The sequence below is a fragment of the Argiope bruennichi genome, chromosome 6 (genome assembly GCF_947563725.1).
Source record: "Argiope bruennichi chromosome 6, qqArgBrue1.1, whole genome shotgun sequence".
Lineage (NCBI taxonomy): Eukaryota > Metazoa > Arthropoda > Arachnida > Araneae > Araneidae > Argiope > Argiope bruennichi.
Window position 1 is genome coordinate 114269599 of NC_079156.1, and position 24261 is coordinate 114293859.

A 24261-nucleotide genomic window follows, 5' to 3' on the forward strand; every position below is an offset into this window, starting at 1 on the left:
TTAATAATGCAAACCATGATTTATTCGAAAAATAACATGCTATTTAAAAGATATTCCGCATAAAAACTGAAATTTCAAATAAAGAAAAACAAGTAGAATAAACAGATGAATTAAACGTTTAAGAATCTCTTTATCGTCTGCATATTTTTCTATTTCATTTTGTTAAAAATCAAAGTGTAAAGCTGGATTCTAAGAAATTTGTATTCACGTGATTCACGTCAAATGCCCAAAACCATTGCGATGTTTAAATTCATACAATATCTTAAATGAAAAATGCCATATCAAAGAACAATGAAGAAAGTGCTGTTACGTTTGTCCTAAAAGAATGATTATCAAAATGAAATTTCAACAAATATTTTTATTTAAAATCTTGAACATAAAAAGCAAAAATTAATTTTTTAAATGTTAATTGGAAGTTATTGTATATATTAATTGTAAATGTTTTTAATTTTATATATATATATTTCATTTTTATTCGATATATTTGCAGCTGCTGTTCTAAACAACTGTCGAACGATAATATTTTTTAAATAAATCACATCATTCTTCCGATGTTTTTGTACTCGTGCCAGCGTCCCCCGACCTTGCTAGTGGCAACCCCGGTTTGAAAGCATTTTTTTAACCTTCACGAATCACTAAATCGCTTGCTGATGTTGTGCATATTCCGAGTTTTCTCACGTGCGTTGATTTCTCGAAGTCAAACGCGTTTTAGTTTTCAACTCGATGGGGAAGAAAGAATTAAAATAGGGAAGGAAAAAAAAAGTTAGATGGAACCGGTTATTATTTCCAAAAGGCGAACAAAAAAGTTAGAGAAGTCATAGTAAAAAGAAAATTCGACCAGACGCCGACATAAACCTTGGAATAATATTCGTGTGGAATGCAAAGCTTCGAAGAACGTTGGAGGATGTGGTTTATTATTTATTTCTTTATAATCTTTGGTTCACTTTCCAGATATGGCTTTACGATTCGTAACCTTTCGTTATAAAAACGGATATTCTAAAAAAGGGCTTGAATATGCATATTATACCTGTGTATGATAATTCAAAATAAATGTAAAGTTGTTTTTCTTGGAAAATAAAATTTGTGATGCCATTCAGCGTATCAAAAGAATTGATTACTTTTTTAAAAAATGACTTTTTATCATCTGATTATCTTGATTTACTCGAAAACGATTATTAAAAGGATATAATTTTTTTGTTGCGTTTTTCATTAACTTAAAAAATTGAATTTAAATGTCGAATTAAAATATTCGAAATATATTCTGTGCGGGCGAAATTTCCTTTTTCATTATTTTTCTGTCACAACCACAGAAAAATATAGCTGAAATCATTTATGAAATATGTTTATTTTTTTGCTAGAAATATAGAAATTTTCTCCTTAAATATGCATTCGATATTTTTAAATCGGGTGTGATATTTTAATGTTTGCTTGGCGCAGTATAACCAAATATGGCCCTTACGCCAATAATAACAATAATAAACAAATAGGCGATGTTTTTAAACAGGAGTTTTCAATTTTATATTGTAATGAATTATATACTTTTTAAATGCATATATAAATTACTGCAATGGACATAATCTTTTTACATGCATTTCTACCAGCTATTAATTATTATTTGCTGGAGATGAGGAATGAAAAATTTAGTATACGCAAGAGCTGGTCTTTTTCTTTCTTTTGTTTTTTTATATTTATAGCCTATACTCATACTATTGGTAAAATGCGACATGCGTGATAAAACAAAAATCATTCGGAAATGGGATAAATTTTTGTGTCTAGAGCTAGCAAATATAACACTTAATTATTTCTTGGGTAGTAAATGTTCATTAAGAAATGCTTTTTAAAACTTTTTAATTAAAAACTTTTAAACTGGTAATTAGTCACATTTTTAATGTTTTGCCTCTATAATTTATAAACATATTATTGTTCAATAACCATTTTCACACTATTTTAAAATTCAGAAAATTAACTTCTTTTTGGTATCTTTTTATTTTCGTACTTTTTTTTTTCATTTTAATTATTTTTGAAAGTGATTTTAAATATTTAACACTATTTTTCATTATTTTTATAACTACATTTATAACGTTGCAGTGATATCAAATACATTGGCTCGTTATCGGTGCTATAATAAAGATCACTGCTAAAATTTTAATAAAAATCTAAAGATAAACGAATCAACTCCAATCCTAATCCTAATCCAATCCTAATTTTTTTTAATGATCCTTTCTTAATATTGAAGATAGAAAAAAGTCAACCCAATTAGCCGAACTAGCGGCTCATTAAGACGAACAGCTTCTGTAATTAGGTTGTTTCGATAACTGCGATATCTTAGAAATTACGGGCTGAGAAGTGATTTTCAACTCCTTATTTTGACTTTTTTTAACATCACCAATTTATGTTGCCGTATAGTAACTCGAATATAAAGGAATCTGCCTTTGCCTTCGAGCTTGTTGAGAGAAATTTTTGCGTTATTTCTCAAAATTAAAAGGAATTTCAAAGGGGGATTAAGGAATTTCAAAAAGGGGGGAAATAATGATGGGGATTGCAAAATAAACGAAGAGGTGTTAGATATTGAGATTGTACAAAATTTTGTAATATGCTTATAATAATGACAATGATCCTTTTTATGCATTTTTCTATGGAAGTATTTTTGTTTAAAAAATATTATCTTGAAAAATTAGTCTTTAGTTTATTTTAAACTAGCCGCCTTTGGCGACCAGCCGGTTCGCCAATCTTACTGTTCGTTAAAATTTTCATAATTAAATATTTTATGCAATTCCTACTTTAATAGCGTCTTCATCAAAATATTTTAAAACTTCAAATTGTGATAGGCATATAATTCACTCATAATATTATAAACGCATTCAGTCATCACGTAATATGTATCTCTCTCATTTTCTGTTGGCTCCCATAGAATTTATACTTTAAATTAAAGTGGAAAGGATTAATCTGCAATTAATATAACAATATTTTTTACTGAAACAAAGTATTTTTTTTTTTGTAATATGATTATTGAAAACAGTCACTGAGTGTTTAAACTTTATGGGCACTAAAGAATATCTTTCTTAATTTATGTAATATTTCAAAAATTTGTCAACAAAATTTTCTCAGATTTATCATGACCAGATTGATTAATTAACAATGTTTAATTTTAAATGCATCAAACACAAAGAAAATAAAACGAATCGTTTAAAATAAACGGTTGAAAACAGGTTTTAAAAAAACTACTTAAAAAACTATGTACTTAAAACTATAAGCATATACAAAAAATATATAACTAACATAAGTACATTTTAATTACAAAAGCATACAACGAACCTAAAAATAATTTAAATCCAGTCCGCATCTGTTGATAATAATTGTCAACACAATGCGGAATTCAGAACACAATGCGCATGTGTGAATTTTCAACGCCAGTTACGTAACGCAAATACGTGATTTTTTCTACGCCAGTTGGGGTAACGCTATGCGGATTAGAAATTTTTAATTTCCTTTATTCTGTTTTATTTTAATTCAAAGGTACTTCAGAATGAATCTGAAAGATCGATTAATTAACAATGTTTCATTTTAAATGCATCAAACATTAAGAAAATAAACAGAATCGTTTGAAATAATCCGCCGAAAAATATTAACCCTAGCCTCATGGCTGTTGGGAGAAAAAAAAACTGAAGCCTTATTCATTTGGCGGTGGGGTAAATGGAAGATTTTTTGGCGGGAAAGTTAGTTTTTAATTAATAATTAAAATTATAATTAAAAATTCAAAAAAAGGAACCCCAGGTGCACATTCACAACCTCCAAGGTATACATGTACCAAATTTGGTAGCTGTAGGTCAAACGGTCTGGCCTGTAGAGCGCCAACACACACACACACACATTAAGCTTTATTATAAGTATAGATAATATTGTGTGGATAGAGTATCGTTCATTATTACTCGTTAAATAACTATTGTTGTTTATTTTTTGGATTTCGTATGGATCACTATAGAATTGGGGGGGGGATGATATTGTTTATTTCTGTTTTTATTAACTGACGATTTACTTTCAGCTAGAAGTTCGCCAAATGTTTTGATAATGATAAACATTTTACCAAAATAAAATTTATTTAAAATAAATTTGTCAATTGACACAATTTTAAATTAAACCAGCAATAGATTGACAGATTAGCCAAGTCTGCAAATTGTCGAAATCGGTCCGATTGTTACGGCGGAGAACTCTGCTAACTTTTTATTTTGTAATATCTTTCGAGTTGGGGGATAGGTGTTGAGGATTATCTAAGAATTAAGAACTTCTATCCGAAATAAAAAAATTTGCATTTAGATTGTAGTATTAATTCATCACGCGCTTTGAATTCAGAAGGTTCTCAAGTTCTTAACGAAGAGATAAAAATCTCTAATGCTTGCAACATTCTTTTAAAGATAACTAAATTTCCCTTTCCTTACACTGCTCTTATCGAAGAAATCCTTATGAAAATCTCACAGTAAAACCGCTGAAGGGAAAAATTTCGGTCTCTTCAGCTGTTGTATCGCGATGTAGACTGACGTATCTCATCGCTTCTTCCTTGTACATAATATGCCTACCAGGATAAAATAAATTGAAGATTTTAATTTTCAAAAGTTTCTTCTATTCAGCTATTCAACTGCTAAAATATGCTTTACATAAAAGGTATAAGAATAGCCTATTATTTTAAGTTTCTTTTAAAAAAAAGCTGAACTTTATTTTTTACTTTCTCATATAATTATCACATTTTTCAATATTTCGAATAAAAGTAGCTTGTCAAAAAATGATTTTCAAGAATCCATCTGTAACTCGGTGGAATTAATTTCAGAATTCTGTCTGTCTGTATTTTAGTATTTATGTAAATTCTCTACTGAACGGAAATAATTGCTTTTTAACAATTCGTGTTATATATTGGAAAGCTTCAATCCAGTCATTTCTCATTCAAAGGATGTATACGAAAACGCACCATTTTATTTTTAAAAATTATTAATTAAATTTATTATTAAATTTTTAAGTCCGTATAGAGGGCGCCGAAAGATAGAACTTCACAACGCCGTTTACATCGTTTTGTATTTTGATATTAGATAATATATGCGGAATTACGTTTATTGAGTAATTGTGTAATTGTATTAATTGTAGAAGGATAATTAGATCTTCTAATTACCCTTCTAAAGCAGGGTTATTTAATCTACTTCTCGGAGAGTAATTGTGACATTCTTATCTTCTAATTACCCTTCTAAAGCAGGGGTTATTTAATCTACTTCTCGGGGAGTAATTGTGACATTCTTATCTTCTAATTACCCTTCTAAAGCAGGGGTTATTTAATATACTTCTTGAGGAGTAATTGTGACATTCTTATCTTCTAATTACCCTTCTAAAGCAGGGGTTATTTAATCTACTTCTCGGGGAGTAATTGTGACATTCTTATCTTCTAATTACCCTTCTAAAGCAGGGGTTATTTAATATACTTCTTGAGGAGTAATTGTGACATTCTTATCTTCTAATTACCCTTCTAAAGCAGGGGTTATTTAATCTATTTCTCGGGAAATAATTGTGACATGCTTATCTTCTAATTACCCTTCTAAAGCAGGGGTTACTTAATCTACTTCTCGGGGATTTGCTCTAAAACGTGCTTTTCTGCTTGTACGAGTATTATTATCTATAATGTACGAGTATTATTATCTATAATGTTGTCGGAAGAGAAAAGCTTAGAAATTTGATTGAAAAATATTTTCAACTTATCATTTGTGGTAAATCACCCTCAATATTGACTTTTTTTGGTGTTAAATTAATACAGAATGCATTTATTCAAAATTTTACTTTGTTATGTGATAAGACTGAAAAATATCAATTCAATGGAGTGAGTCAACCAGAAACTACTGCGCGTGCAATTCAAAAATGGAGTGAATATTCACTTCAAAATAACTTCAGGGTTAAAGTCCAAATAAAACATTTCTTTTTTTTTAAAGTTTTGATTTTAAGCTGGGGAAAGCACGCGAGTGAATGTTTGATATAAGTAATAAAATTAGCTTGAATTTTATCATAGAAATAAAAGCATTGCTGCGGATTGTATTGAAAATTAAATTTTAAAAATGATTAAAATTTGAAATAAAATTAAGATCATTAAAAAAAGTAATTTTTCGAATTTTAAAATAGTGTAAAAACTATTTTTGTGAGATATTTTTGGAAAAAATTGATGCAAAACACCAAAAAAACTTAATTTTTTTTAATTAACTGATACTTTAAATTACACTTTGGACTTTGAATGCTTTTCAGGGACATCCCTGTTTTTTTAAAAAGAATATGTTCCAAATTTTATCAAAATCAGGCAAAAGCTATACATATTGACAAACTACATATTTATATAGATACAGTATTACTGAGTTCTAGAAAGACGGAGACGAGGTATCTTTTAATTCTATACCAAATCACGAGAGATGATGCAGATTAAATATTTCATGCTATATTTCTCCATAACATGAGTTTCACAATTGATAAGGACTTGATTGTCCAGTTTCTTTCAAAATGTGTCTTTGTTATACAATTCTGCTTGGAATTTTTATATATGCTTTTTCGTCGTGACATTTTTTCTCTTCGTTGATTTTTATTATATTGCTGGCAATTTTGTCTGTGGAGAAACATCTTAAAATATTGTTTGTTTGTTTGTTTCTTATGGCACTTGCCACTGACAAGCCCGCTGTTACGAAGACAGCAATTTAAGCCTGAGGGGGACGTCTCTTATTTTTTATAGCAGCGCCAACTAGGGCCAAGAGTACGACTTTGCCACTCACGCATCATTCATTCGCTTGCACAACCCCTTTTTACAGGAGGGCACATTCACACATCTCACAGATAGAACAACCATGCCCAAACCGGGACTCGAACCCGGGACGCCCAGATCACGGGGAAGACGCGCTACCCCTATGCCAGGACGCCGGCTCTTAAAATATATTTTTACTAATAATGAAGCAAGAATGTATTTGTCTGTGTTGGCGCTCTGCAGACTAGATCGTTTGACTTATTAACACACTTGGTATATACAAGTATATATATATGTGAGAGTGGAAATATACATCCAAAAGTAATTTTTTTTTTGAAAATTTTAAATTGAATTTTGATTTATTAAAAATTTTAAGCGATATTTTGTGTTTATGATTTAAAGTAGTGCAAAAAAATATTTTCAACAGTAATATTTTAGTGAATGATCGCGGAAGAATGCGAAAATCTCTTTTAATTTTTATTTTCTCGTATACTTAGTATAAAGGACAGTAATTGTCAAAAAATTCGAACTACAGATTTTGAGAAATCTCCACCTTTTAGACTTCCCTGAAATCGAAAATCACATTTTTGGACATTGTCCATCTGTCTGTCTGTGATAAAGATAACTTAACAACGCTTTGAGCTAGACGAAAATTTGAAATTTTGGAAACAATATTAATTTGGTATACGGTCTTTATACCAAATTTGTGGATTTCTGTCACATTTTGAACAAAATCCGCACTCAGAAAATCTGTTTGTCCTATTGTTCGAATATAAATTAACCCTTTAAAGGGTCATTTTTTTCTAGTCATATTATGTTAAAATATTTTTAGGCTTGAAATCAAAATAAGAAAAGCTATTCATTTAGCTTTTTATATAAATTTAATTTGATTAATTAATTTGGTTAATTAATAATTAAGTAACAAATCAAGACACATCATTTTGTCTGAGATAAAGAACTGAAGCATCTAAGTTTCTGACTTACTAAAAAAAATTGTCAGAACTTATGCCAACCTACGTAATTTCATACAAAGATTGATAAATTTGGTGGGAAGCATACTTCCCACTGCCCTAGAAAGGCCGTATAATTACAAAATGAAAAGAGCTAGATAGATAAGATTCGGTACACAGATTTAACATCAGTAGATACCTCTCAATATGTGAGCTAAATCCAATAAGGAGTTGACTGTCTATGGCCTGTACTTTTAGAACATGTAAACACGACAACTCAAAAACGCAATGTCTTAAATATATCAAATTTGGCACGTCATTTTGTGAGTTTAAATGTAGTTATATGTTAAATTTTTGTTGCAATCGGTTGAGAAGGACTGGTTGGAAACACAAATTCGATTTTTGGATACTTTTGACCTCATGCCAGGGATTAATCGCCAAATAACTCGCCACAGTTGGCATGATAGATTCAGTAAAAATGCTAAATTCATATCAAAAGTTAATATTTTGTAACTATTGAACGCCAATGCTATGCAAAGTTTCTTTGGAATGACACCCTTATCAAAGAGCATGCGAGAAAGTTTTGGGGAAACCATCTCCGCCGTTTTTTTAAACTATTAAGGGTCAATCATAAGCAATTCGTAGCAACATCATCTACAAACTTGAGTGACCTCCCCATCCTCGTCTTCAAGCCAGTTTGCTGAAATGTTTGGGTCCTCGGAGGATATTAGTTTCCCGTTCATTTTCTCGATTCCACTGTGCTAATTGTGCTGCGAAAGGTCGCTGCTGGGCCAAAAGAATCCGTTCCTTTGATATGAGGGTCAAACAAAATTAGCGCCTTGTTTGGGCTCTCTGTTTACGGAAGAGAGACTTTCGCCATTGGAAAGGTCAGTTTCGGATCACGTGACCGCAGACCGAAAGTCCCCGCTCGACCTGCTGGAACGAGTTCGAAGAATGTTAACGATACTTTCTATGAGTAATTTTTAGCAGTGTTTTCTCATTATTTCGGATGCTTTGTATCATTTTTTTAAAAGGCGGGTGCACGTGTTGTAATGTGATTTTTGTAAGCATGACACTTGTTTTATGTAGTTACTGGCCGTCTTTGGTGACCAGCTTTGTTTGCTACTGGCTCTTTTGACTATTAATGGAATGAATTTTTTTAAAAATTTCATCTTGTTATTTCATTTTGCTATTTACATTACTAAGAGACTCAGTTCCCGATTTACAAGACATTTTTTCGGAGAAATGCGCGTTCCATTTACAAGACATATAAATTTACGCTTAAAATCATCAAAAAAATGAAAATATTATACTGCAGATGTAATAAAAATGTATAATAATTAATGAAAACTTAGTTTCCTAATGTTTTACTAAATTATATTAAATAAACCCATATTAAATATATAATACCAGCTGTCTTTGGCGATCGATTTGCTAGTCTGGAATAATGCGTTTCCTGGTTGTTAATCTATTAATATAAAATATCTTTATTTAAAATTACTAATTGTTTGTTAAAATTTAAAAATATAAATTTAATGGTATTAATTTATCTATAGAATGAAAATGTACAGGTTCGAACCAACCAAAACCTAATTTCCAAATGAAATTCTAATCTATTCCAATCAATTAATTGACATCTAACGAACAACAACGGAAAAATACTATTAAATCCAAAATTTTTATGTCTGCCGTTGAATAAATTCTCAAAATATTTACAGTTTTGAAATGTGATTGTAACCTGTGGGAGTAGTCTCAATAAAACTTTCTCGCATACTCTGCAATAAACTTGTCATGTTAGAGAACCCTTTGCATGGCATTGGGGTACAATAGTTACGAAATATTAACTTTTGTTGCGAATTTGGCATTTTTGCTATCGTGTCATTCTTGGGTTGTTTCTTTGGTGATTAATATTTGGCATGCCGTTAATAGTATTCGAAACTCAAATTTATATTTTAGATATTTTTTTTTCAACCGACTGAAACAAAGATTTGGCAGAAAACTGCATTTGTAATCACAGAAATCCCACGCCAAATTTGATTATTTTTGTCTTTGCGTTTTTGAATGATCGCATTGACATGTTTCTGAAGCCGGCGTCCTTGCATAGGGGTAGTGCGTCTTCCACAAGATCTGGGTGTCCCAGTTCAGGCATGGTTGTTTTTCATCTGTTCTATCTGTGAGGTGTGTGAATGTGCCCCACTGTAAAAAGGGGTTGTGCAAGCGAATGTGACACATGAAGTAGCTAAGTCGTACACTTGGCACTAGTTGGCGCTACTGAAAAATTAATAGACGCTCACTCGGCTTCAATCACTGATAGATAACTGTCAGCGGGCTTGTAAAGTGTCATAACTCACAACACACAGCAACATGTTTCTGAAAGTACACACCATTTGACAATGAATCCTTTGTTGAATTTGGCTCAATATTTGATAGATATTATTATCGATTGCTAATTTTATTACTTATATCAAACATTCACTAGCGTGCTTTTCCCAGGTTAAAATCAAAACTTTTTTTAAAAAAAAATGTTTTATTTGGACTTTAACCCTGAAGTTATTTTGAAGTGAATTTTCACTTCCATTTTTGAATTGCACGCGCAGTAGTTTCTGGTTGACTCATTCCATTGAATTGATATTTTTCAGTCTTATCACATAACAAAGTAAAATTTTGAATAAATGCATTCGGTATTAATTTAACACCAAAAAAAGTCAATATTGAGGGTGATATTACCACAAATGAGAGGTTCAAAATATTTTTCAATCAAATTTCTAAACTCTCCTCTTCCGACAACATTATAGATAATAACTTTATCGATGTTAAATCCGTGTACCGTATCTTATCTATATATCTCTTCTTTTTGTAATTATGTGTTAATTTGTATCCGAAGAGCCGGACTTCTTCAGGATGGATTTTATTTAAAATTTGATAGAAATCTGCAAATTTGGTGTAGAGACGAAATACCAAATTTCAACCATCTAGTTCAAAACATTTGAGTTATCTTTGTGACAGACAGACGGACCTTTTCTAAAAGTGTGTTTTTCGAACACACTTTTATCTTTGTGACAGACAGACGGACATCTTCTAAAAATGTGTTTTTCGAACACACTTTTATCTTTGTGACAGACAGACGGACATTTTCTAAAAGTGTTTTTCGAACACACTTTTATCTTTGTGACAGACAGACGGACATTATCTAAAAGTGTGTTTCTCGAACTCGGGGAGTTGTAAAATGTAAAGATTCGGCAAAATCTCGAAATCGATTTTTTTTAAAGATAACTATACTTTCGCTATACTACGCATACGAAAAAGTAAAAATAAATAAATAAATATTGAAGTCTTTCTCAAGAGCTCACTATTTCTTTTCAATCTGTCTGTAAGTCCGACAGCTTAAAAACTGAAAGAGCTAGAAGAATGAAATTTGGTATATGATCTTTATAACGAAACTGTGTCTGTGTATCACAATTTGGATAAAATTCAACGAGAACAGGGAGCAAAAGAGCTTCATCCCTTTCTCACCATGCAGCGAAGTTGAACAGAAGCGCTCCATGTTGTGAAAATGTACTAGAATTTCAAAAAAAAAGCACTCCTGCTGAGTGAGTTTTACATTCTGAGCACGTATAAATTGGTTTAAAGCAACGATGTGAAACCCGAATGCATCATTGTATTGGACCGAAACATTTGCAGCATGAATAACAGGTGTTCGATGAGTTGTCGATTCAGTCATACAAATACTTGACAGTTCAGATTTTGTAGAAAGAAGTTGTACTGTGGTTTCATTTCCAGTTTATTCGTGTTTGTTGATTTTCTTCTTTATTGTTCTTAATTTTCTTTTTTTCATGTTAGTTGATTTTCTTCTTTATTGTTCTTAATTTTTTTTCTCTTTCGTGTTAGTTGATTTTCTTCTTTATTGTTCTTAATTTTTTTTTTTCTTCTTTCGTGTTAGTTGATTTTCTTCTTTATTGTTCTTAATTTTCTTTTTGCTTTCGCGCTTGTTGATTTTCTTTATTGTTCTTAATTTCATTTTTTTTTTTCTCTTTTGTGTTTGTTGATTTTCTTCTTTATTTTTCTTAATTTTCTTCTTTCTTTGTTATTCTTGAATATTTCATTTAACATTTTTGAAGTATTACATTCATTAATAGGAAAACGAAAGAATACATATATCTAATTCAGGGCTGATTATACATTTAGATGGTTACTTGTTTAAAAAATTAGAATGAAGATATTCTAAACCTTTCTTGTAAGCAACGAAAATTTTGATATCCAAGTTTTGATAAATATCTAGGATTTTAGACTCTTTGAGTTCAAAGAGTATTTTTTGGATCATGTCTGTGCCTGAGAATGTAATTTAAAACAGCGATAATGAATGAACTAAAACTTTCTCGCGTGCTTTTAAATAAAAGTATTGACACCCTTCCTCCGTATAAAAGTGTAGACCTTGGGTAAGGCTGCGAATTCCTTGCATGGTATTGGTGAACGATAGTTACAAAATACAGATCTTTGGTTTGAATCATTTTTAGTGAAACCACCGTGAGGATATATATTTTGGTTACCATTTTACAGGAACCCCCGGGGGGCAGCTCGGAATAAGGATGAGATGCTTCCGGTATGGTGGTTGGATCTCGTCACGCTGGAGGGTACACAAAAAGCTGGGGGATCTGGTTCCTCCCATCGATGACTGGACGTACTTCCTTCGGGAAGGGTTGTACCGTGGCCGGTGATGGCCCTTAGGACTCAACCACAGTTCCCGTCAGTGTTGAGGTTGCGGCGGTCCGGTCATTCAGTTTTCTTTATCCGTGTGCCTTCGGGCGGGTCAGAGTGTCAGTTATATGACTTACCTTTTTACAGGCCAATTGACACCAAAATTTGGCACGAAACTACAGTTATAGTCACAAAATAGCATAACCAAATTTTATCTGTTTAGCCTCTTTATTTTTTGTAGCTGTAGTTCACTTGTACTCATACTGTCAGACGGCTAAATTTCATGTGAATAGATTTTGTTAAAAATTTAATAAACATATACGAATTTGATCGTTATTCCATTTACTAAATTTCGTCCGTCTGATTCAAAACGTTTGTGGTTTATTTTTATCAACAAAGAAGACGGACAGACATAGTGGCAAAAATGTGTTTTTCGAACTCTGAGAGGTCTAAAAGGTGGAGATTCGTCAAAATCTCGAGTTCGAATTTTTTGACGATTGCAGTACTTCCATATATCGTTTAGAGTGATTCTGTTCTTATATGATACTTTTGGCGGAAGGAAGGTATGGTGTGGTTTGGAGAGAGGAATGCTAGCTCAGGTGTCGTCCTCGTCATCTGACCGCGGTTCAAAATTACGAGGTCCGTCCCAAAATAGCCTTAGTGTTGCTTTTAAACGGGGCGTTAATATAACTAAACTAAACTTGGCGGAAGCATATTTGCCATTTAGCTCACAAAAATTTTAAAACAAAAAGGTCTCGGAGATCAACCGTGGACCCTCGGTACATGAAAATATTACTGTTTATATCGTTTTAATGGGGTTTTTATATTTAACGGCTAATTTCTAACCACTCTGTGAATGGTAACATGTTCATAGAACTTTTTCCAGTGACTCCTTTAGAAAATTATTTCTTTTATCCGTAGAATTAGTATTTGTTTTCCTATCTCCTAATTAGATGACACATTTTATTTTGGACATTTATTTCTGTCTATTAAAAATGAAATATATATATATATTCAGCTACTTCCTTATGAATTTTGAATTTTTTTGTATGGTTAAAGTTGCAATTAATTTAAATACCAGGAATTCTTTTATTCGTTGCACAAGTCTAATACGTTATTTTCATACGCAAATTTAATTTTTCTTTTCAAATTTTCATTTGCAACTTTTTTCCCTCTAAAATTAAAAAAAAAAAAAAAAAAAAAAAAAAAAAAAAAAAACACTTTTACAAGCAATAAAACCAAAGCTTGTAACCTTTTTAATTCAAATCCATCAGACGATTATTAATACTACTTCTAACAACCAATCTAAAGTCGTTTGGACACAAAAATAACGATAGAATAACGTGTAATACAAGTAGTGCACAATAAGGAATGTAATTTAGAAACGTGAACCAGTTTTTTTGATGAATACTATTTACTTTTCCTCTGATCTGTTCTTCCATTACAATCGACTTCTAGAAGGAAGGGAGGGAAAAAAGGGAAAGCAATTTGGAACATCTGTTGAGAGAACAATGGACATTGGAATATCGAGCTAACAAAGGTTTTTCGAACAGTGCCTTCTTTCATTTTGGAGAATATTGCTTTCAATTCCAATGTTCCACATTCAAATCCTTGCAAGTCTGAATGTTTATTGTATTAAAGAATTTTTTTTTTAATTTTTTCTTTTTCTTTTTAAGATTTTTTCTTTTATTGTATTACTGTTCTTGGGGACTTTTACGATAACTTTTTGGTAAATATTGGAATTGGTTTTATGTTTGTATAAAAAAAATATTTGACAAATGAAATGTTGAGTAAAAAGTTAATAAATGTTGCGTTTGTCATTTTAAAATTTAGTTGTAGAGATGACCGAATTGTATCGTTTTATTACATTTTCTTGCTTAAAATATACGAAGAGGACCTTAATAGTAAAAAAGTAAAGGGGAATTTAAAAAAAAAGTATAATTCAGTTTTGATAGTGACCAAAAAGTGTGAAGAAAAAATTTCGTCAAATTATAAAAATATACTCAAGTGCATTATTGTTTATTATGAAAAATTTTGAAGGCGAGAATCATTTGCTATATAGTTGACGATTGAAATCGCCAAATCGGCGAAAATTTTCCTTGGCGTTTTTTGGTCGCCGTTACAACTGACAAGAACCTAAAAAAAGCGATCTTATTATTACATTTTGGTAATCGTTGTTATTTTAGAGCTCCTTTCATTGGGTAGATCCTAGCACAGCCCACCTCTTGGCGTCTTTTTGAATTATCGCCAAACGAATGGCGATAACGTTGCCAATGTGGCGACCTAGACGGATTTTTTAAAATTTTATTTTATTTTTTATTATATTTATTTTATTATTATTATTTATTTATTTTATTAGTATTATTTATTTATTTTATTATTATTATTTATTTATTTTATTATTATTATTTATTTATTTTATTATTATTATTTATTTATTTTATTTATTATATTTATTTTATTATTATTATTTATTTTTTATTTTATTTATTTTTTATTTTATTTATTTTTTATTATATTTATTTTATTTATTTATTATTATTTCTGGCCTTCAAGTATCGTTTTTTAATTGAAAAATAATAATAACAAATATTCAATTAGTAGTCAACTTGGCGAGATTTCAAATAAGTTGCCAAGAGGTGGGCCCATCTAGGATTTTACCAAATAATTGCATAGAAATTTATAAATGACCATGATGAAATTTATTGCTAAATATAGTTTTTCGAAATGTAATCTCAGCTTCATTTGTCACATTGGTATTAAAGAATTTTTATTAATTATTTTTTCAAATTCTTTAGTTTTATATTAAATTATGTTGGCAACAACCAAAAACAGTTTACCAGATTCTGAGCTAGCTGAATAAAAATTGCTATGTGGCCTTTACACCAAAAATATAAATTTGTATCAGATTTTAAACTCTTGTGATAGGAAGACATGCCACGCACGTCGAGTTGCTTTTGTCACAGAATCCAACGACGTGCTACACAGGTCAGCTGGCAATTGTGACAGAAGTAAGAATGCTGTTCGTTAACCGTCGACTGAGATTGTTTACCGGAAAAAAGTTTAAAAGAGCACAGTCTTAGGTTGGAAATTAATTCATGTAGAAGATATAAATCTTTTTCCGGTTTCTCTAAGATCTCGGATACTTTGTGCGGCCTCGCTGCAAGTTACAATGGACTGTTTTGGTACGCACGCTTGTGAATTTTTTACCACTGCAAGTGGTTCAACGAAATATATCAAGAAATATGTCTATCTTTGAGCATGTGAACACGATAACTCAAATGCATCAAGATACATGGGTGAGATTTAGTACATAATTTCATCGCCAATATTGTATATTTGTATCTAATTTTGGGCTAAAATCTTAAAAAGCAAACTGCACCTTTTTTTTTTTTTTTTGTATATGTATCTTTACACTAAAATACATATAGAAACACTTCAAAGCAAGATATATAATTTTGGTTTAATAATTTATGTTTTAAATTTTGGATCCAATTGATCGCCAGGGATAGATCCAAAATTCTAGATTCTGCTCATTGTGCTTCGAAACTAGTTTAGAATGCACCATTTTGAGCAAGCGTATTAGAAAGTTAAAAAGAGAGCATTGTAGATAGTTTTTTTAATTTCGATTTTGTAATTTGTTCCCGGAATTCTACTCATTACTAAGTTAAGATCTTTATATATCTCTCAGATGATAACTCTTTGATCCAATATATAGCTAACCCTTTTATATCATGACCCATTCGTCTCGCATTTGATAGAAATTATACTATAAAAGTATAACAGCATATCTAATTAAAAATGAACCATCTCGTCACTTCCACATAGTATTGTATGAAGAATTTACTATCAAAATACCACATTGTAAGAGAGAATTTTGTATCATTATATAGAATTATTAAATAGTTAAAACCAGTTTTTACTTTGCTGTGCCACAGTTAGAATTAAAACTTGATATGGTATAAAAATATACAAGTCCAAATTTCAATTAAAAATATTTTATACAAGAGATATTACACTTTATACATATAGGGTAAGAACACTAGGTACATATTAGATACAATGCATCAGCTTGATTTCATAATCCTTTGAATATCTTTTAGAAGGAAAAATAATGCAACGGTACGTGAGAAAAAGCTTGAGATATTAAATAACACACGAACTGATGTTTGAAATATGACTGTAATTTCATATAAAGTGAGTGTATTGTCGATATATACTTTTAAATGAGTGAGTAGACAATAATTTCATCACTTCTGGCTTTCTAATATCAGGTTTTACTTTGTGGAGGGATGGTTTAATTCCTCCACTTAAATGCCCAGAGTGTCAAGAAACGCTGCGACATTTTAACAAGAACAAAGGTAGATTTATTTTATACAAAAAAGAACAAAACAAGAAACATTAACAGAACAAGTAGAAGTAGCTCTTTCGAGTTGGGAAAGAAATATTAAAATTATTGACGACCAGATTACATAGTGGGTAATGATTTTGCAGTCCCTTTAACTCGATCAAAAATCTTTCTCGAAAAATTTGTTCTGATAACGACAATTTTCAATTCCATCTAGTAGATACTAGGTATCATTTACGAATGAAAACAAAAAGGTAATAAAAATTCTTATTTCCACGAATATGTTCCATTAGCTAAAACATTTATCTTGAAAATGCAAAACAAATACATATATCGTAATGGATTCTAAAAGAAGAAACAAAACTGTCTGCCATAATCATCATCATTTCTCATGTTGTACCAAACCGTTGCAAGAGTTCCTTTCAATTGGCATTCACCTAAACCAAATTACATCACCAGAACCCAACTTTGATTTGTAGTGTCGAAATAACCTGAAATCGCTACCTTTCCAACGATCTACTTTGCAAATCAGTGGAAACAAAGAACTTGTTCGCTTTTTTCTTGACGATGGAAAAAGATAGCGGAGCCCCACCCAGCCACAAAACTCGATTTGCCTCGCCATGGAAAAAGACCTTCGGTCCAATCCGCGTGACGTCACCGCATTCTGAGGAAAGAAGAGGTCTCGCAGTGTTCCGGGTGAGCCTATCTCCTTCGCGATGCTCTACTTTACCTCACAACACGCAAACTTCTTATCTGGAAAGCGGAAGATCTTCGCAAATATCAGAAGGAATCTCCTTCCTCCTACACTTGGAAAGGTCACCAAACGGTTCAGAGCTCACCTACTCAATAGATTGCTCAGCGGCCTGGAGCAATTCCGAAACCGAGGGTTGAGGAAAAGCCAGTCATGGAGATGGAATATGAGTTTGCAGGAAGAAAGCGGAGGCTTTTAATGCGGTTTCGCACACATATCTCTGGTTATTGCGTTTTAATGAATTTCTGCAAATTTCACACACGCTACTGTTTGGTCGGACACCTCCTATATGCATGCTCAAGGTGTAGAACTTTAACATGATGATATTTTTATGTTCTTAGACTGGCATTCATCTTTTTAATCACGTGATTTAAATATTGCTTCGCAGAATGCAACGGCTGATGAATTCAAGACGAACACAAAAGCAAAGAATAAGGCCTTAAACATAATCACGCTACGCTGTTTCGGATTTGAAACCTTCAATATTTCTACAAGTTTAGATATTTTGTGAAAATCTACTAGATTTTACACACATCCAAGGCGGATTTAGGCAGTTTGTGGCCCTAGATAGTGTTCATTATGTGACCCATCTTTTTGGCTATTTTAGTTTCTTATATTACACATTTTTAACTTAACCAGCATGTTTATTAGTTATTTTAAATTAATTATTTTTTATTTTAGTGACTTAATGGAAGTTACCTGTTTTTATTTATTATGACCCGTGCCTTAGTGTCTGCATCCAGTATTATTTAACCCAAATCCTGGTGTTTATAAACAACAAGCAATAACTACGTGACCGTTATGTCAAGTTCGAATTGGATTGTTCTTATCACTTTTATTATGATTGTTTATAACTTCTTACATTATTCAAATAATATAACACGTTCAAAACTAAAACCAAATTTAAATATTTTCGATATAAGAAATATATAGTATACGGATTGATTGAATGAATACATAAATCCGTGTAAATGAAATTTGATTTGTTGTTGTCATCAGAAATGAAGATCGTTATCATTTTTAGATTAAGAGAAAAGATACAAAGAAAAAAAAAGTATACCCGATTTTCTTCACTTCACTTCACGAAGCTTAATTCGAATTCTATTATTTTCTTAATACATAAAAGAAAATCAACTGGAATAGAATAAACGCCACGAATTTCCGGCAATTTAATTTGTGAAAACCCAATCCTATAATTAATCCATTATATAATTCCCGCTCTCTGTATCCCTTGTTCTTAATTAATATAAAGCCTATAGCGATGAATAATGATTCAATTGATAAGTTTCTTTTGCCAACTTTTACGATAGCATACTTAGTTTGCAATAAAATATGTTATTTGTTTAAAATGTAACTTAAAAATAGATTTAAAACAATATTGACACTATGTTGAATCGAAATCTTAACGATAAATCCGCTAAAGGATACGAGTTAAGGGACACTTTCTCAATGCTATTTAGTCAAGCGTTTTCAGACAAACCAAAGCCTTCCTTTAACTTGAACTTAGTGGTTTATGCAATCTAATTGATATTTTGAAAATGAATATTAAGAATATAATTTAATAAATTTTCTCAAAAAAGCTTGCACTTTGTAATTTTTATAAATACTATAAACATTATAGATGCCATGTTTTTTCACTTTTTTTTTATTTTTAGTTTACGAAGTTTATCTGTATAAATTATGTATTTGATATAGTCTTTGGAAGAGTTACTAAATTTAACAATATTTTTGTATAAATTGCTAAAAAAATCAAGATAATTGCATTCTGACATCAAATATATTTTATCCAAAGAGATATCGTAAATTTGTTGGCATCCATAAACTGTCTTTTCTATTTTGTGTATATGATGCTGTCAGTGTAATTAATTAAATATTATTAATAATAACCGATACTGGGATAAAATGATTAATAATTTATACCAGTTATTATTAATAATAATGATTAATTACTTTAACAGGAATTTACATAATTCGCTATCATTTCATAAAGTCATCCAAAGATTAAATCGTTTGGTTTTCTAAATTTTGGTTTGATAAGTCTTTGATAATCGTTTGGGTTTTTTAATGAGTTTATCGTTTGGTTTAAAGTTTACAGTTTGACAGAAATTCAGCCCATTTATTTCAGGAAGTAAATTATCATAGATTAAAGTAACAGCTCATTTGATATTTTATAGAATGAGAAATAAATAATTAAATAAAAATAAAAGAAGTAAAAGAAATTGAAAACCTCCTATAATTCATTACTAAAAACATTCTCTAGCCATTTTCTCACACCTTTAGCACTAGTTGGTTTAAAACTCATTTAACACCAATTTATAAATTTGATTTTAACGAGTTTTTTTAAATCGAGTATCTCGGCTATCATTATATGTCGACACTTAAATGGTGCATTTCATTAAAAAAAAAAAAAAAAGAAAAAAAAGACGACTTTAATCTTCCGACAAAAACTTTTTTTTTTCTCCAAAATCAATTTAATGTCCCTGCTGAAATGAAACGCAACGCTTTACGGATTACAGCATTTTAATTTTATTTACTCCCCTGCTCTTAATGCGTTGATATCAAGCGGTGAAAGTAAAAATCGTTACTACTGGGCAGTAAATGGCCCTCAATCTGTCATTAAGTCGGTCACTCAGCCTTGAAGAGTGACCAGGCATAAGTTCTTTCTGCCAAGGCTTGCTGAATCAGTTGTGTGGGCTCTTTTTATAATCGAAGGTGAGACCGCAAAGTCACTTTGAGTCATTTGGTTAAAACTCTTTTTTTTAATCTAATTATTTTACCTTTCTGAAGGATGAACTAATGCTTCGTAATAAGGTTAGTTTTTATTTCTGTGTCTACTGAAAATAATAAGAAATATGAATGTCTGTCGTAGGAGGCTTTGAAATTACGCCTGTATTTTAGTAGCATTAGTCTGTATTTTAGTCGCTTTGAAAATATTTTTTCCTTATATGAAAATAAAGGTTTATGATCTGATGCAATAGAAGTACTTTTTGTTAACAAGAGAAGAACGAATGACATAAAAGTGGAAAATATAAAAGCGAAAATTTTGGGGCATCTCAGAAAACTGTTTGTTTTGTCCATAAAGATTTTACACTAGTGACCTCTTTACACGATTTTTTTTTCAATTGTTACCTCATAGTTTTCACGTTCACTATTAGAAAGCATTGTTCATGAAATAAACATTAAAACAGCTAAGCCTAAAACGTTCATAGGAGGACTAAATAGGGCGTAATCTTAATAACAATTATAACATATTTTAATTTTAATAAGATGTTTAGGAATCGGTCTTGTAAATATTCAATGTAACCTGATTTCTTTATATTATTATCCTTAGCGTTTGACATTCTTATGATTTTGTATTGTTTCTCATATTTTTAATTTAGAGGATTCTTACAGTTTAATACATAAATAAAAGTACATTTCAAATACTTTATTTTAATCATTTTGTTTTTTATAATCTTTGATATATTTCATAATTTTTATTATAATTACTGTGAAATCTTGTGATCATTTTTTTTCCTCCAGATTTCAAAATTCACTACTAGATGGCTTTCTGTCGCACTGAATTTGAATTAAATAAAACTAAGTAATTATGATTGTAATTGTGTATTGTCATCTGGAACACTTAACTTACTGATGTTTAAAATTTTAATACATAAGCAAATAAGTGGGAAAAAAATTGAATAGAAAATTTCATCTTTACAGATTTGAACCAGTGGGAGTGGTCTCTCTAGAACTTTCTCGGATACTCTCTAATAAACTTGTCATGCCAGAGAACGTCTTGCATGGCATTCGCGTACAATAGTTACGAAATATTAACATTTGGCTTAAATTTAGCATTTTTACTGAATCTATCGTATTATCTTTGGCGAGTTATTTGGCGATTAATTCCTGTCGTGCGATTTATGGTATCCAAAAATCGAATTTGTGCTTTAGACTCGTTTCTCCCAACTATTAGAAACGGAAATTGGACACAAAACTGCACTTGTAGTCATAAAAATTCGCGTAAATGTGATATATTTAAGTCATTTCGTTTTTGTATTATTGCGTTTATTTGTTTCTGGAAGTATAGACTTACAGACAATCAACTCGTTGTTGGATTTGGTTATAGATACCAAATCTGTGTACCGGATTTTATCTATCTGGTTCTCTTCGTTTTGTAATTATCGTGTTAAGGTATATTCGAAGAGCCGGGGTGGCAGACTTCCTCTGAACAGATTTTACTCAAAATTTGGTGTAAAGACCGTATACCAAATTTCAATCGTCTAGATCTAAACAGTTTTTAGTTATCTTTGTCCGAGATACACACGGACATTTAAAAAAAAAAAATTTGTTTTTCGAACTCAGGAGGTCAAATACTCGGAAATTCGTGAAAATCTCGAATTCGAATTTTTTGACGATTACTATATTTTATATTACGTATACGAGAAAGTAAAAAAGTCAAATTAAATAAAATATTGTAAAATCCGCCTTTCATTAAAGAAAAAAACAATTGCATAAGAGGAAGAAAACACTGCAGTATACAATTGTAAGATTAAAACTTTGTTTTATTTGGAAAAACAAAAACAATAATACATCTTCATGTATGCAGCTCATGAAGCTAGGAAACATACCAAAAGACCCAAAATTTGTTTTTTTCGGAGCACTTAAGTTGTCAAATTCCTCTTTCGAGACAAAATCATAATCAAAGTATCAGTTCTTGTTGAAAGATTTCAAAACTTTGCCATCGGTCCATTGACCGATATATTTTCCACTAAACCTGGAAAAAACAAAGAATTTTCTTCGACATTCCAAGACTATTGTTTGGTTGTTCCAAGAACGTGACACAAGTCTTTTTTTTTTTTTTTGCTTTCGAATGTCTTAGACTTCGAATGCCGTTGACACAATTGATGTTCTGGAGCGATTCTCGGCTTATTTGAGATGTAGAGGATTCAAAAGCAGATTAGGATGGTATCTTTTCTCAAGTATTGTCTGTGTTTCATTTTATGTTACACAATTCTGTAATGAGTTTCGCAAACTTTTCAACATAATATGCAATTTTATAAAACAATTTTCAAAATAAATACTACTTATATCCGTATCTTTTCCGCTGTCTTGAAATGACAATCTAGTGACATGGTATAGTATCTTATTTAGGATGTCGTTTTTTCATGATCACAATTTATTCCTATTCGTTTTATTGTTTAAAGTATTTTGTAACATCGCAGGTAATGGATACAGCGTCATTCGAAACAAAATTTGTAATAATTCTTGATTTTCGTTATTTTTTATTTTTATTTCAATGTTACAAGCACTTGAATTATGTCGCAGATTATTCTATTGAGCGTTTTCTAAAAAAATTAATAAAAATATCTAAGAATGTAAATTTAGTTCATAATAATAATTCATTATAATCCAAAATCAGAATTCTATAAATCAATAGAACAAATAAGCAAAGTTAAGATTTGACCATTTTTTTACAAATCCATAAAAAATAGTTGTTTTTATAAAGAAATTCAGTTTAATTAATTAATTAATCACTCTAATAAAATTATCTAAATATAATAAAATAATTGGAATATTTTGTTATACGTTCTGTGATTAAAATTCGAGAAAGAAAAATTACCTATACATGATTATTCAACAAAAGTTATTTCAGAGTTCTAACTATAATAAAAGTGGTGATTAATCATTTTAAAATACTTGAATTTCAAAAATATTTAAAATTATTAATATTGGCAATAATGATTATCATGTTAATAAGGATTAATAATTCTCATAAAAAAGGTGAGTTACATCATTTTCTTACGCTGTTAAAATAAGAGGTTTATCTTATTTTGAACCAAGATACTACAGGATGTAATTCTTAAATGGTGCATTAAAAAGTTTTTATATAAATATTTATTAAAATATTTATCTAAATAGAAAAGAAGATTGTAAATATATATTTTCTTGAGTTATATTTGCCTGCTGAAAAAATGTAGTGAAATAAATATTTTAAAGTTTTCCCTTTCTGGTTTGGGTACAATTCGGTTGTAACGTCGATCAAAAAACGCCAAGAAAATTTTTTGTCAATTTGGCGATATCAATCGTCAATAGGCGTTTCAGTTTCAATATATGCATACTTATGCGTTGAATATATTTTTATAATTTGGCGAAATTTTTTCTTGGCGCTTTTTTGTCGCCATTAAAACCGAATTGTACCGTTTCTTGAAAAATTCTCTCGAGAATATAAAGAAATAAAGCATTAATAAAAATCAATATGAAAAATTAATATAAAATAAATATTTTCCGAATAACAAAAGCTTTATTACAACCTGCCATACGCTTACAAAACATATGTAATTCAATATGTACATCTAAAAATTTCCCATGCTTATCTTTTTTTGGTACTCACTTGAAAAACTCACTTAAAGAATCCATTCGATCTAAAATTAAGTTCTTCTTTTGTGGATTTTATTTTTGTAACGCCATAAAAAGATTAATATAATAACTTCAAAATATATTGTTCAAGTTCTTTGCCCTTTTCTAAATAAAAATGATAATAATAAAAAAAGTGTGATACCTGCAACCAAGTTGAGCAATATACAGCTATAAAACAAATTTCATATATCGTAAAAGTTTCTCATCAGTAGAATTTTACACTAAAGGAAGCTAGCTACTTTAAAAAAGTTTTAAAGGAAATGGCTATCTTACTTTCAATTCGACTGTACAAAAAACAAGTTGTTAACTCACAATAGATGTGAACTAAAGTCGTAACATAACTTCTCTATCGTACTTTTTTTTT

The 24261-nt window shown here is 30.4% G+C and overlaps 1 protein-coding gene across 1 annotated transcript in view; it reads left to right on the plus strand.

Moving 5' to 3' along the window:
• Positions 1-24261, plus strand: part of LOC129972319 (uncharacterized) — a 139934-nt gene that overhangs the window by 17949 nt on the left and 97724 nt on the right. The window lies entirely within an intron of this gene.